General features: G+C 38.5%; 1 protein-coding gene across 1 annotated transcript in view; it reads left to right on the top strand.

Moving 5' to 3' along the window:
• Positions 1–16,968, top strand: part of LOC107550601 (fibronectin type III domain-containing protein 3B-like) — a 158,551-nt gene continuing 141,583 nt past the window's right edge. The window contains exon 1 of the mRNA XM_016231915.1: positions 1–92. The gene's annotated coding sequence lies outside the window, so the exon portion shown is untranslated. The remainder of the gene's footprint in view (positions 93–16,968) is intronic.

Raw genomic sequence — 16,968 nt, 5'->3', positions numbered from 1 at the left:
GTGGAGCAGACTGGAGCAGGGATTGCCAAAGTTGTGTCTGGGGTGAAAGTGGAGCTCTGGAGTTTCTTTCAAGATCATTTTATTGCAGCGAGGTGAGTTTTTCATCGCGCTTATAAGCTCTATCTTTTGCCGCAGTTCGCGCTTGTGTGCTTTTTCCCAATTAAACGATGAAAATATGTTCATAACGGAAAGTTGCGTGCATTTTTGTGTCTGGATGGCGGTGACGCCGGGAGTCTGGGTTAGTTGGCCAACCAGGAGAAGAGACGGAAAGCTGACCGTTTTGCATGGATTCTTTTTAGAAACCGTTATTTGCCCAAAGATGCTCAAAACGCGTCGTGCAGCTTCTAATGACTGGCGCGATGTTTGCCGTCTGCGTCGCTGAATTCCAACTTTGGAATTTTGGAGATTTGTGATGTTTTATTTAGCGCGTTCTGTTCCGTAAACGTTACAGTTTTATAAAAACGCTACACTTGAGCTTTATTAACGTATATATATATTTCATATCCTTGAGTCTTGTCATCCAATTTATTTGGGATGGTGAATTTCGCTGTCTTTTCCAGGTGTCTTTCCTTAGCGAATTGGATTTTGCTGGAATGATGTCGACTAATATTTGGCAAAGGTTTCGGGAATGATGACTGATGGTGGGAAGTGAAGGTGGTCAACTCCATCATGCCCTAGTATTCCAGACAGCCTATCCTTTCACAGCTGTATCTGTTTATGGAGGAAAACATCGTGTGCTGTTGTCGTTGTTCTGTCATATATTGTGCAGAAAGTATCTCGACTTGATACTCGTTTGGTTTTCTTTCTTTTTATTGTTTTGGTTTAATGCAGCGCCGTGCATCGTTTCCCAAACGTCAGGAAGTCCTAGTTCCTCTTTCGTGCTGGGATTTAAAGCGCTCTAATGAGCAGCTCTGGAAAAAGACTTTTAAGGGTCGCTTTTATCTCTTGGATGATGTTGTTAGATCGTTTGTACCATGAGTTCTGCTCTTGCCTGGATCCAGAGGGCTTATTGGAGAGAAAGAAGCACTATATTATCTGTGAGAGGAGAAATGTGATCTGCAGAAAATGAGGTCAGGCGGAGTGAGGGATTTCATAACTTTTTGAAACCATGTAAATTATTGCACTGGGTCGTAAAGTTCAACGTTTTATTAAAAAAATTATGCTCCCATTCCCATCAGCTCCTTATCATTTGATGTCTACAAACTTCAAAACCAGTGGTTCTTAACCAGGGACTGAGGCCAAAAGGTAAACTTCCAAGGAGGCCACACGATGATTTAAAATAAGCTATATAGAACAATTACAATATTCTATATTCATCACTTTCTCACTTTTTTCTAGTGCAGCATAGAGCAATTTTCCCACTACTTCCCATGGAGTGATACACACAATCTTCACTTACAATTTGTTCTGACCTGCTTGCTTTAGCTCCTGTTACTGAGACATTCTTTTTCTTCAATTGCACACAAAGCTGACATTTGTTTCAATATTGTGTCAGAAACACCAGTGAAATTAAATCTATAAATAAAACATAGTGTTGCTGCATTTTTTGCTTGTATTACGCAACACTCTGGAATGCTTGATTCTGATTGGTCAGTCGCAGCCTTCGACAGGCATATTTCTGAATAATGTCCGTTCCCCATGGCAACACTGTGCAAACTTATATCCCCTCCGTAGCTGTACTAATGTTCTGTCTCAGTCTCTACAAGTAAATATATCCATTTAAAGTTAAATCAATATTTAATATTAAGCTATTTATTTATTTTGCAAATAGCCATTTTTGACCATTTTTGCAAAAGAAACCGTTCAAGAAACCATGTCTGGGTTTCTTTTACTACAGTGACCGCGTGACTGTACAGTTTACTATAGAAAAATACCGAAAGTGACCAAAGAGTGGCTGCTGAATATTACACATATATTGAGGACTGTGGAGTCAAAAAGGTTGAGAATCATTGTTCAAAAGTATGCGCTAACTAGGAAAATGTGCAAAAAAGAGCAGTACAACTGTAGTTTTTCATGTACCCACAACCAGCATATATCTGAGACGCTTTCAAACCAAAGTAGCTGTATTATTTTTTTGGCCAATATCTGATGAATCAGCTTCGACAGCCATTGGTTTCATCAGTCTAGGTGCTGTGCTGAGAGAGCTGGCATGAGGAGTTAAACTTCCTGATTGGGCATAGCTGCAGGAATGTGCTCTTCCTTTGAGATCATGGGGTTGTACCTGGTGAGCTGGAGGTCTGTTTCCCCAGGGAAACCTCAAATACTACACATACACTCATACCCTCCCCCCTATAGTTCCCCATCATCCCGGTAGCAGCTCTGTGCTTTGATGTGTGCTGATGTTATGCAGTGCAGCGTGATAAAATCTGTTGTGATTGTTCCTAATTGCAGCAGAGAGTCCACCTTCTTGAGGACGTTTCCTGATTTTCTCTGACTGGTGCCCTTTGAAACCACTTCGCATCTCTTAGTCACACTTATTGGTCAGTAGACGTTGTAAAATGCGATTTGTCCCATCTTGTGCAGGTTCAGAGAGTTCTTCTAGGAATGACTCTCGCTATTTTATACTTTGTCTCCATAACATCCGGTGAACTCAATGTCCTCCTTCATCTGCATTTATGTTTTGGAAAAAAGATGAGTAGAAAGGCAGTGATGGTTTTGGTCAAAAGTCACAAAGCAAAGTCACATGATCTTATCATTAGACTCTCAAGTGCGGTATTTTCCTTAGCCCTCATTAGGCAGAGAAAGTCAGTGTCTCTCCAACTTTTAAGCAAGACAGAACAAGTTTGTATCTGTGCTTTAACCATTAGCGCTTGGGAAATATGCATGCGGTGATGATGTGACCATCAGCTGGTCTATGAATCAGGATCCTGCTGCTCATCTTGAATCAGCCAACCACGACCACATATGTGACCCTGGACCACAAAACCATTCTTAAGTCGCTGGGGTATATTTTTAGCAATAGCCAAAAAAACACTGTATGGGTCAAAATTATCGATTTTTCTTTTATGCCAAAAATCTTTAGGATGTTAAGTAAAGATCATGTTCCATGAAGATATTTTGTAAATTTCCTACCGTAAATATATCAAAACTTAATTTTTGATTAGTAATATATGCATTGCTAAGAACTTCATTTGGACAACTTTAAAGGCGATTTTCTCAGTATTTGGATTTTTTTGCACCCTCAGATTCCAGATTTTCAAATAATTGTATCTCGGCCAAATATTGTCCTATCATAACATTAATGGAAAGCTTATTTATTCAGCTTTCAGATGATGTATAAATCTCAATTTCTAAAAATGTATACTTATGAATGGTTTTGTGGTCCAGGGTCACATATGGTGTCATTCAGAGGAGCTAAAAGTGGCGTTCTGCATAACGTAATCATTGCGCTATTGTTTTCACGTTGCTGTAGGCTCTCACGTCTCATTTGCGCTCTTAGCATCTTCTCCTGGGTTTGTATGTTTGTTTGGCACAGTGCTGCTATGTTTGCATGCCGGGCTTCTCTGTCTTCGTGGTGATTTACTCTATTGTTGACAGTTGATTTTAAATGAAGATAAAAGAGGCCTTTCAACTCCATTTCCCACCGCTTTCTCTAGACAGTTGCCTCTTCACCCAACTGTACACCCGTCACTTTAGCCAGCATTGTAATCGACAAGGTGCAGGATGCCATAAATACCTTTTTAAGCTGCTTTGTTTTGCATCTCTTGCAACAACCAACTAGGGTTGAAAAGATTTTCGATTGATATCTTTAGCTTAACATGTTGACAGGATCTTGTGCTTTAGTTGTCAGACAGTTTGCAAAGTAAAAACTTAAGCAAGGCTGCAGCCACGCACGTTCAGACCAATGTCTTTTTCCATTGTGTGCTATATTTTAATTTTTTTTTGACTTGTCTCATCACAACTGTTGTGCTTTAAAGGCATAGTTTACCTAAAAGAGAACATTGTGTCATTATTTACTCACTCTCATGTTTTTCCAAACCTGTATGACTTTATCTAATATTCAAGGGCATTTTGGAACCTTAAGGTGCGTCACATTTACCATTTCTTGGTGAAATTTCGCAGGCGAAATCCAGTCATTCCAATAGGAATCTGTGCAAACGGGAGTTTCACACGTGGGTGAAAAAGTTCCCCATGAGAATTTCACTTATTTTCAAGTTGCTCATGTGAATTTTCTGCACTGACCAACAGAAAGCTGCTTGGTTTGAAAGTTACCACTATGTGAGTTGTTTATACATCGCTACTCTATTAACAATAGACAATTTAGCTTTTTTTGCCTGTGATTTCCACTGAAAATTCACAAATGTGACTGCATCTTTATTGACAGTAATTATTTGAGCAAAAACAGTTCCAACATTCTTTAAAATTTCTCTCTTTGTGTTCCACAAATAAAAGTCATGCAGATTTGAAATGACATGAGTTTGAGTAAATTAAGCCAATTACTCATATATTGGCCAAAGTTAGATTTATTTTGTGAGACTGATTACAAAAAAAATATTATGTAAGCTTAAAAACATTGACCTGTTTTCCTTATCAGGCAGTCAGATATTATAACATTAAAAAGTACATTTTTATATATTTTTTTGTAATAAACTTCTATTCCTTATGGAAACATAGATAATTGGAATTGATGTTTCGCAATGCAAGAGCGCAGCTTGCTTTATCTCTTGTTTTTCAGTTGGTGGAGAGGATCAGATGCTGCAGCTCACTCCATGACACTGATTTCTGACATGCATCCACTCTGTCATGCCAATGCATTATTCAGATGGCCAGGTTTGCACATTTAGCTAAAAGCACAGCGGAAAAACACTCAGTGTTTGGTCAGGTGGCCACTGGTGTATGTTCGTGCTTACATTAGCATTCAGAGTGCAGAGACGGCCGTTGTTAGCTGGATGATGGAAACTTCAGATGGGGCAGCAGCTCGTTAATGATGCTTTTATTTGACTGGGACTGTTTTAGCCAGCATGCGTGTGCAATGAGGATCTGGCATAAGATGCTGTGTTTATTGTGGTGCATTTATTGCCACTTCAGCATTGCTAACTCCATCTGATCTGTTGTAATTCGCACAATACATTCTTAGGGTCTGCAATACGTACTCTCAAGCTGTCCTGTGAAAACACATGTCAGCAGTGCCACTGTGCATATATGTGTAGTCCCAGACTTCCTGTTTTCTTATGCCCACCCCCCTACCAGCAGGACCTTAGACCAACACCTCCCACAATCCCTCCATCTCACCAGGTCTTGTTAACCCATCCCCCTCCTCAAGCACTCCCCCTGATAGTGTGTGAAATCTGGAGGCCTGATGGAAGATGAGGAATTTCACCCTTTGACCTCTGAGAGCGAGGGCTGGACGGGGGCTATCCATTCTTACTGCCGAGATCTGTTTCAGCCGGGTGAATTTTTCCAGCTAATTCATATTATTCTTTTGGATTAGTACCGCTGATCTCTCTTTGTTCGATAGCCATGTTTTGGATGTGTGAAGTTACCAAAATAAAGTAAACAGAGAGGTCGTGGGAATGGCAGCCATTGCTGCAAGGCCAGTGGCATCCCAGGTGGCACTGAAGGAATGTGTCGCTGTTGAATTTTCGCTTTCTACAGCATTCCAGAGTCAACATGGGGTGAAAAGGTTGCTCCTTAACATTCCTGTTGGGGACTGCCAGTTTTTTGATTACAGTCAATTATTTATCAGTAATTTATTTTTCTGTTCCTGCTTCTCGCACTTACAGATGATAACCAATATATGTCCGATATCAAAAATATATATTGTCTAAATTAAATATAAAGCATTAAATTAATGAACGAATGAGTTTTAAATGCTGTATTTACATAAACATTGCATTTATTGGTGAAATAAAATTTTATTATTATTATTTAATTTAAAATAAATAATATAAAAAGAAAAAGAATAGTAAATCTAAAAATCTTTACAAAGAACTAGGGAGCTCCATTGATGCTAGTACCTTGCTGTCTGACACTTGTCTAGGATTTTGTCCAGATATGTTTCTTGTAAGGATGCTGAGTTTGCTGTAAGGTGTGTGAGGCGAAGTTGAGGAGCAGGACTATGTTTGAGCTTTTTTAGGGTGTCTGCAGATGCTGAGCCACACAGGGCCGGCTGTATTTTGGCAGCTAGCTGTTCTTTCCCCCAAATGACCCGGTGAGGAGCTATGAACGGGTTTCTGTTTAAAGGCTTTGTGTGCAGCGAGGAGGAAGTGGTTATGTTTGTTTAAACTGAGCTGCCCTCTTTGAGCGTGTTTAGCCATGTGGGACAAATGAGCAAAATCTGTCCCCCAATTTCAACACCCCCACCCCATTCCCTGTGTATTCCTCTGACTGAATTCATCACACCCCTTTTGGCTGGGGATTGGGGGAGCCCTGAATGTTGGCCTGACCATAAGATTCATCCGTTCCAAAGTGTTGACTCATTCCGCATTCAGGACCATAAAATGTCCATCCAAATGTAGACTCTGGGATGAAAGTGGCCACTTCCGCATTGTAATGCAACCTTGTCTGGAAGATAGTGTGGGAACAGTTGCGCTTTATGAGTTGAGTTATGAGTCTTGAAAATACTTTGCTGTCATAGTAAACATGCATCCCATGTTTGTATGTGGATCAAACTCAACTGATCGCATTGCATTTTTGCATGCAGCTTCTGAGGACAGCCCAATAGAAAACCATTTCTTGCCTTATGATTTTCATCAAACTAAAGCTTTCTATATAAATATATATAAATAATGGCATGTTATAGTTTAGAATAACAGACTTAGATAATTTAATTGTAGCTCAGTTTTGTCTAGCATGTTTCTATAGTTAACTGGATTACAGTTGGCCTCAACATTGTTCACTTTCGATATATGCACGGCATATATTTTAAATATTCAGTAATACATTTGGTTGTGTGTTTGGACAGATGACTATAGCTTGACTATGTAAAAAACCCACTGTAGCTTGATTATATCTGCAGATGCAAATATACTGACTGCTGTGAATTCATGCACTGATCTCCCTCAGACTGAACTGAACTTTTTTTCTAAGCTGCAGCAAAAACAACAACAAAAAAAAGGGAAAAGAGAAGGAAAAATCTTGAAGCACAGCCATGGGTATGGAGTGAGTCATTTTCATGTGTTTGTGGGAGTTAGGCTGCTTCCTCTCAGTTTGGTCTAAACACACGTTCAGCGTGCCAAAAAAAAGTTCAGGAGAGCTGAGATCTGCGAGCTGTGTGTGGTGACCTGGCTGTTTACACTCTTAGTAGTGAGGTGCGTATTGGAGGTATTTTAGACATTACTGTTTTTTCCTGTTTGTGGACCGACTGAGTCACCAACAAGTCTAGACCGTCCCACTACAAGAGCCACTGTAGGAATCTTTCAAACTTAATTCATTAACGTCACACACCAAACAGCATTCTTCACTTTAAATCTGGTTATAAGAGGTTATTAATTTATCTACTTTATCATTGTTATTAGGGGCTGCTCGATTATGGCAAAAATCATAATCACGATTATTTTGGTCAATATTCTAATCACGGTTATTTATCACGATTATAGGGGCCATATGACCAACACTTTATATGAGTGATTTATTTAAAGATAGTGATACATATCAAATATATATTTCCTGTAAATAAGGTTGCTATGACATCTACATTGTAGAGACCAGCGGAACAAACAAACAAAAAGTCCTCAAAATTATTGAAAATAATTAAACTGTCAAGTCACCTTTATTTATATAGCGCTTTTAACAATACAGATTGTGTCAAAGCAACTGAACAGCATTAATTAGGAAAATAGTGTGTCAATAATGCAAAATGACAATAGTAAACACAAATTTTTCAGTTAAAGACAGTTCATCATTCAATTCAGTGATGTCATCATCCAGCTCAGTTCAGTTTAAATAGTATCTTTGCAATCATTTGCAATCAAGTCAACGATATCGCTGGAAATGAAGTGTCCCCAACTAAGCAAGCCAGAGGCGACAGCGGCAAGGAACAGTTATTTGAGATTTGACTTACTAGTCATATGGAGCGCAGCGTCCTGGAGATGTCCGACATGAGCTCCGCTAGGGTGCAGACCATCAGCACGAAAAAGCCTAGGACGCTCCCAGAAAAGATTCCAATTATTAACAAAGAGCAGTTTCTGTTCTTTACACCATGACAATAACCATTAATTTAAAGCAAAAAGTCTACTGAACTTTTCATGTCCTCGTCGATACAAATGCATATTTGTATTTCGATATTTCATGTCCTCGTCGATACAAAGGACAAATGCAATAGAATAAAAAGATACAAATGAAACAAACTGTGCTTTAATGTTTTTTTTAATGCAAATCTCAAGCAGTTGAAAGTGACATGAAAGTTCACAGCCTACTACAGAAATTAATATCAAATGTAAAATAAAAAAGCATAGTCTTCACTGTAAGAATGAAACTTTCCTTGTTTCTTATTAAAGCTACAAAAGTCCTTCACTCAAGAGCAGTGTGCGATTTTGAATTTGTCTTTTGTTTGATTAATAAGCACACAGTGGCAGCAGGAAAATAGCCCGCTGTCACTTTAAGAGCCTCACGGATCCAATTTACTGTTACATGCGTATATTAATTCTCAACTCTTTACGTTCATTTATTACATGACTGACGAAGGTATACATGAATAATCACTAAGCGCCGCATTTTGACGCATTTTTGCTTGTACTTGACCGTTTAGGCGCACACCTTGAGCTAAAAGATGAGCGAATATATCTTCCTGAGGAGCAGCACGAGTTCTCTTTCACGCTTTTAAAAACATGAATAAATATACTTCTACAAATCAAGCATGTCCCATTTTGCTAAAGTCACATTACATGATTTTACTGATTTTCACGTGAAATTGGGCTTTTATTGAGGAACGAACGCGCAGTGCTGGAAAAGGGGCTGGAATGGGGCGCAATAATCATTTTATTTCGATTACTGTATTTTCATAATCGTTGGAGGCCAAAATCGAAATCAAAACTGTTTTTCGATTAATTGCACAGCCCTAATTGTTGTTATTATTATTATTTATTTACTCTATTACTATTTACAGCATTTATTTACTCCAGAAAGGAAATCTGAGTTTGAAACGTCACACTTAAAGGGATAGTTCACCCGAAAATGACATTTCTGCCATCACGTCTGTCTCACTCCTATGAAGTTCCAAACCTGTATGACTTTCTTTTGTCTGTGGAACACACAAAAAATTATATTTTGAAGACTCCTTTTGTGCATACAATGAAAGTCAATGTGGCTCAAAACAAAACAAAATTGGACCTCATTGACTTTCATTGTAGGGAGAGAAATTGTAATTTTTTCCCCCAAGAAAGCAAGCATGATAAACAAATTTGGAATGATAAGAATAAATGATGACAATTTGAATGTTTGGGTGAACTATCCCTTTAAGTCTCAAATAATGTACTATTATAGTACTTGTTGATATTTTGAATGATCTTTAAGTTTTATATTTTCAGTTTATTTGAAGTTTTAGTAATTTTTTAATTTGCTTTTGTCATTTTTTTTATTTTTTTATATTTCTATTTAGCTTTATTTTTATTTGAGTAATTTTAGTGCTTCTACTATTATTTCAGTTAGTCGCTAAGGCAAAATTTCTATATATATTAGATGAAGCTTTTCATTTTATTTCATATGTTTTATTTAGGGCTGCACGATAAATCACATGCGATATTTAATGTGCATCTTGTCAGAAAGCCGGTTCTGTAATCAGCTTTCTGACAAGATGCGCATTAAATATCGCATGCAATTTATCGTGCAGCCCTAGTTTTATTCTAGTTCAGCTATATTTCAATTAACAAAACTTTATAGTATAGTAGGGCTGTGCGATATTGAAGAAAAATGCGATATGCGATACGATAATGCTTAAAGTTTTACTCCGCTGTTGCTGAGTCAGTTCTGTGAACTTCTATAACTATCTTGTGTCATATATATATGGTTATTTGTATGTATGTATTTATGTATCAAGAGCTCCTGTAAAACCACAACAAATTTCTTGTGTTTGCGCACACTTAAGTGGTGAATAAAGCTCATTCTGATTCTGATATAACTAGCATACATGTTTCATTTTTGTGAGAAGAAAGCACCCCTACAACAACTTCTGAAAGTGAACGGTAGTGTTTTACTCTAGTATTACATAAAAATGCCATTTTAGCATTAGTGTAATCATTTTACCATGAGTGTAGAAACTGGATTATAAAAAGGAAAAATAAATACAACACTGCTTAGTATTTACTCTATGAATTCAATGTGCACTGATTCTTATTTAAGCTACAAAAGTTATTTAGGTAAGAGCAGTGAGTGATTTTCTCTTTGTCTTTTGTTTCATGGCCCCAAATATTGCAAACCTTAGCGATATGCATATTGCGATATGTACATTTGCGATATTTCCATAATTTCGATATATTGCACAGCCCTATATTATAGTTTTTAGTTAACAATAACAACATTGTAAATAATTGACTTGTGACTTGATTTGACTTGTGAATAACCAAATGAATTGCTCTTTGACAATGTTTATAAAACCAACTTAGTGTAATAATTAATGTGAATAATTAAGTCTCCACGTCAGAGGAATGTCTGATGCCCATAACCACATTCTATTATTATGAACCTTTCCAAGTGATCATTATCACGTTGTCATATTACATCGAAACTGTGACATTGCAGTTCAATAATAGAGTGCCGTGTAGGCAGACAGGCAGATGTGCTTGTGTTGCTCTGTGGGAAAGTGTTTCTGCAGAAATAAGACAGCCTCTTCCCTCCTCTCTCTCCTCTTGCATTAGCAGCTACGTGGCAGTCGCACGTCGGTCAGGGAATGAATTTTACTGCCTCCTGAACTTCTGCCTAGTCCACATCCAGATGGTTGGATGAGTTTTTTTCTCTCTCTCCTGCTCTCTTTGGCAGTGTCAAGGCTGCTTTAGTCTCATTGCTGCTGGAAGATAGACTGACTGTTTCATCTTTTCAACCTTTTTTTTTTTATATCTCTATAGTTCCTGTCCTTCCTGACTCGGAAATCTTCCTTTATAACAATGTGACCACCAGTGACCTTTGGCTCATATGGGACTTTTTGAGTACTAGTTCCTCATCTTGTTGCTTTAGTTTGGCATTATCTCTTTTTAATGGCTTTTGAAAATGGCTTTTGTATCTTTTTTTGTTGAGCAGCAGGACATTTGAGACATGAAAACTTAAAATATTAATAAATCAATTTTTTCCCATAGTGGTTGCTTGGCAATATGCGACAGGTCAAGATCTTTCATAGTTAATCAAATAAATATTGTAACATGGACCAACAAAGCTTTTAATTGTTCTTGTGCATAAAATCACTTTATGTGGCTCTTGTGCATAGATTATTGAATTTAGGTGTGTTTTCAAGGCTAAAGTCCCGTTCACACCAAAAATTATAACTGTAAAATGTTCAATTGTTTCATAATCATTTCAGAAATGTTCTGGAAACATAATTGTCCTATTTCTATGAGAATAGGAAAGTTCATATCACATCTAATGACATAGAGAAACAGTATTATTGGAATCACTTTCAGAATTATTTTTTACCAGCTGATGAATGATAAAAACATTGACAGCCAATCAAAATTGTCCTGACCTTAATAAAGAGCTCGAGCAGCAGCAACATAACTGCAGTGCCTGCTTATCTTTATAGTTTTCGTTCTTAGTATGAACAGACCTTAATTCGATGCTAGTCTACTGAAAACACAAGGTGAAGTAGTTTTCTATTTAGTTAAAGGAACTGTTGGCAGATGAAGCAAATATACATCAGAAATTTCGCCATCTGTTCCCTCATTAGAGACTGAAGCTACTTTTCACCCCTGTGGTTTTAGGAAGCCAGTTTAGTTTAGTCTGAAATAGTCTGAGGTAACCATTGGTGATAATGATGCTGTATGGTAGGCAGAAAGAATGAGAAAGAACGGGAACAATTGGTCCATGCCTGTCTTCCTGCCAAAATTGCCTCAAATCATAGTTAGGCTGCAGTTCCCAAGGCCTGTCTGATTTCCCTCTGAAAGAATGGCATTGTTCGGGGCGTTCAGGGCCTCATTTTAATATAATTAAAGTTAAGTTTTCCAGAGGAGATTTTTCCTTTCCAGTAAAAGTCGAGTTGCCTGGCACACAGACTTTAAACCAGGATGTGCGTTCGTTTGGCCGATCTTCACTGTGTGGCTCATGTGTGGATGCTGGACTCTGTGACTTCAGGTTTGTCCAGCGGAGCCGGCTTTCATTTACAAATCTATTAACCTTAATGTCTAACGTAGGCTCCTTAGCAGGACTTCAGGGACCTGTAAAATGGATTTGCATTGTTGTGAGCCCCTTGAGACCCCTAAAACGAATCCCGTCTGGAATCCAGTTGGCTTATTTGTGCAATAACCGGGATAAAATGTAGTATAGAAAGAAATGGGATTGGCATAAAACATGATCAGCTGGTGACGCTGAACACCAAATCTCAGGCCTACACAAGAGCCTGGGGTTTTTATGACCTTAGAGGAATGTATAAACATGGCAAATTCCAACCCATGAAGAATTGTAAATGTTAAAGTGGTCTTTTATCATAGATTTGGGTCGTGATGCTGGCTCACTAACTCAACATTTCAATGCAGATGCTAAAAAAAGCCTGAAGTGTTTGATAGTGACAAGTTAGGTCAGATTATTACTTCACAAGCTGGAAATTTGAAATCATTGGTGTTGCTGTGCCAGCACTAGACAAAGTTCTCTCCTCTGAAGAAATTCCTTAAACAAAGGAGTGTTTGGAGGCAAAAGGGAGATGTCGGGGGTGGGGGAAAATTGTTGTGGAGCGAGTCCTCTCCTCAACTGTCTGAAACCGAGAGAGCAGTGTTACTGCCGTCTGCACGGCCCATAATACCCACTGTGTGCTTCTGTACATGTTGATTATTTTGATAACCTGTTGGGAATGAGGCTAGTGTAACAGTATTGTTTCTTCTCCTGGAGTTTCCACCTAGATTTCTATCTCACTGTTTCCAAACACAAACCTGGTTAATTTGACTCGCCGATCTTGAACTGCACCTGCAGAGGAAACATCTGACTGGACAGTTGGCCACTGGTCTTTTCCAACAAATACCTGATCCTTAATGCAATGCATTTGTTTGACAGAAAGCAGGCTCAACCACCCCCCCCATAATTGTTAAAGGTGACATATCATGAAATGACATATCATGACATATCATGAAGCAATCGTTTACCTTCACAGACATAACCGACTGAGTTTTTGTAACTCGTGTGTGCTTTTAATGTGTGTGTGAATGAGAACTTAGTTTAGTACTCACTGTGACAGCCGCTTTCTGTCCTAGTGCTTCAAATGTGTACGCTCAGAAACCGTATATCAGAAGTTTAAACTCCTATGGTTTAAAACTCATGATTTCAGCGCGATAAATATGATAATCAAAACCAAAACAGATGTTTTTAGCAGGTCCGAGCTGTAATGGTGCAGCTCTATTCTGGAAAAGGGGCGGGGAGCAGCAGCTCATTTGCATTTAAAGAGACATGCACTGAAAAACAGCGTGTTTCTGCTTCCACTCAAAATAGGCATTTTCAAAATTATATAATAAATGATCTGTGGGGTATTTTGAGCTGAAACTTCAGACACATTCTGGGGACACCAGAGACTTATATTACATATTGTAAAAAGGCATAATATGTCTCCTTTAACACACACACACACACCCACACATTTTATCCTGATTTTACAGGTGACTCAAATCTCTTTTTATTCCACTTTGTATTTAAAGTGTCTCAGATCACTTTCTTTTTGGAAACATTTAATGTAAACCCAGTCAATGTAAATGTGTAACAACAAAAACAACTACTACTTCTACTACTACTACTACTACTACTACTACTAAAGTTACTATTAATAATAATAGAAGTATCAATGATAATGTTATCAATAATAATAAAATCATCAAGAACAATATATTTTTTAATTTTATTATTATAAACAAAAAATAAGACGCACGTTACTGTAAAATAAGATGTTTATTGTTGTATAATTATAATAAGCTATATTTTTATTGTACAGTTCAATAGTAAAATATTTGTCTTATTTTTTTCTTATAATAACAACATTCGTACTTAAGTGTGATTGCTGTTGTTAACAAAAAAAAGAAGAGAAATATATTGTACTAATGTAAGTACAATAATTGTAATTTTTAAAACAGTTTTCCACTCTAAATATTGCTCTAAATATTCACAAAAAAAAAAAATTGTAATAAACAGAGACAAAATTAATATAAAGCATCACAGTAAGGGCCTGCAGAAGTGAAGCGGTGGTTATAATTATATATAAGGGAGACATAAAGCAGTGAGGCAGGACAGGGACACCTGCCCCTGACAAAGTGACTGCATGCAGTAATTTTTGAATAAGTGAAGGTAAATGCTCTGTTCAATTACGTTGGGTTATGTTGCTTTCCAGCTGACAAAATACATGGCCAAACTAGAGATAAATCCTTATGTTTTTGAAGGTGTGCGTGCATGAGGTGTAATGGCAGTTCACACATTCTTTTAACATCTGCAGACACCAGATGTGTAAGGGGGTCACGAGGAGGGAAACTAATGCCAAAGACGGAAAACCATTCTGGCTTCGTGTTACTGTAAAAGCAGACCCAATCTGGTTCTGATCCAGCACGTAACCGTGTCTGTCACTGGAGTCAGACGTAATGAGAATAAGGTGCCGGGAAGGGAGGATTTGTCAGATGGGCTGTAAAACCAGCATTGATGTTCGTGCTTTGGGATTTTGCACGCAGCATCTGCTCCGCTTGTTTACCGGAAGAAATGTAAAGTGGAACCTTCTCTGCTGATGTTCCAAAACAGCTGGCCATAGTGGCCCTCCCAACAAAAACTGCAGTAAATCTCTGTGTTTGTGTGTGTGTGTGGAATTGCCGTACACAGAATACCCAAAAGGATCATGTGCAGTTTGCCTGGTTTCTCTAATTTGAGGCTGAATCAATGCCCAGACTTGTTGCAGGCTCACGTTACTGACCACTGCCATGGGAGCGAGCCATGCTCCGAGGAGACCTTTGCAACGATGTGGGCTGGTCCAGACGTACTGACTTCTCTCTCACATGGGAAATGATGCATGATGCAGATCAAGCCAACTTGATTGCTTTCCCACAAAGCTGAGGTTCAATGGCATGATCTCAAATACCCATTGCCCCATTGGAAGTTGTGAGTGGGTGATTATGCATGGAAGTGTTGTGTGCTCTGCTGACAGCATGTAAATAATGCCCTGGCGCTGTCTCTCTCCTGTAATGGCTTTCAAAGCAGCTGCCGAATGCTCTCATTCACTGTACCGTGCCAACCTCACCCTCACTCTCTCAACACATGGAAAACGCCTCTCTCATTCACCTTACTTAACGGAATATTCTGGGACGGGTTCAATAGAAGTTAAGCTGAATCAACAACATTTGTGTATGATGTTGATTACCACACAAAATTATTCTAATTTGTCTCGTGAGGTTGAAGTGAGGCACTTACAGTGGATGTAAATGTGGCTCAGTGGAGGATTTGAAAACAAAAAAGTGAAGCTTTGAAGAATGTTGGTAACCAAACTGTTGCTGGTAGCCATTGACTTCCATAGGAGGAAAAAAATAGTATGGAAGTCAAGTTATGAATATTATGAGGTTGTTCTCAATAAGATTTATAACATGTATTTATCAATCAACAATTACCCTCACACACCTTTAGGTGATCAATAGTTGCGTAGAATAAACAACCAAAAACAGGTCAAACATCAAAGCATAAAAGAATACATCCCGCACACTATCCCTACTTGCAAATGTATCAAAAATAGATGTATTCACGTTTCGGTCCTATGATCTTCATCAGGCATATACGACAGGTGCGCAGAATTGTATTCTTTTTTGCTTTGATAACATGCATTTCTAAAATTAATAAGATGAATTTTCATTTCATGCCGACTGAATATCTGTCAGTGTGTTCTCCTGTTGTTTTTCGCTCTCTATTTCAGTCTCTCTCTCACTTGTTTGCACTGGTCCTGGAAGCACTGTTGGAAAAACTGAATGTTGTGTGCAACTTGGGATATTGGCTTCTCAAACTCGTACTTGGGTCCTCTGACAATTTTTTTTCCCATAAGCAAACCTCAGCTGCCATCATTTTGGCCTCTTTAATGGAGTTAATTCTGTGGACCTCTAGAAATGTAGATCCGCCTACTCCAAAAAAGCCACATCTCCTTTGGAACAACATCTCCTGTTGTTTTCATGGACCAGTTGCTGGGGCGGAAGCTGGTGCCAGCTGATGTTCCACCAGTACGGGGTAGAGCACGTTCTCTCCAAAAAATATGCCTTTGAAAATTTTTGGGAACATTGGCTTGGTTGCCTTTATGAGGCTGGAGGAATTGTTCTACTGCTTCAGTGTGGTTGATTTGGAATGTGAACATCAGTTTTGGATTAGGACTAAGAGACTGACAGGGTTTGAGATTTTAGGTTTTGTTTTCCCGGGATAACAGAGTGGAAGAGAGACAACGATGATTGTTGTGTATCCATTTCATGGTGGTGGAGTGAAACTTCTAGATTTAGAAGAAGAAAAGAAAACTGCTGATACTGCCATTTTTCAGGGCCAGGTCTGGACACGTCAGAACTCAAAAACTTGCAATATTTATCTTCTGGAAGCCAGGTGAGGGATGTCCGCTGTGAGGTGCTACTCTGGAATGAGAAGGTCTTTCATTGAAATTTTCAGTGAAATGTCAGTAGCATCCAGGACAGCCTCATGTGGCATTTCGCTTGCATGTTGCTTCTGCACTCTCTTTTCTTATTAAATGCTCTTGAGGTGCTCTTGTGTTCAATCAGCCTTATAAAAACGCTTGTTGTACTAGGCTGGCTCCATGCACAGGGAAGCCTTTGTTCCTGACAACTCCCCAGTGCAACACGCTAAGTCTGTCAGACAGACAGGCCTCCTCTCTTCAGGTTTACGAGTCAA

Source organism: Sinocyclocheilus grahami, unplaced genomic scaffold (assembly GCF_001515645.1).
Source record: "Sinocyclocheilus grahami isolate Dianchi unplaced genomic scaffold, SAMN03320097.WGS_v1.1 scaffold402.1, whole genome shotgun sequence".
Classification (NCBI taxonomy): Eukaryota; Metazoa; Chordata; class Actinopteri; order Cypriniformes; family Cyprinidae; genus Sinocyclocheilus; species Sinocyclocheilus grahami.
Note: the sequence above shows the minus strand (reverse complement) of the source record. Positions and strands in the feature narration are given on the sequence as shown.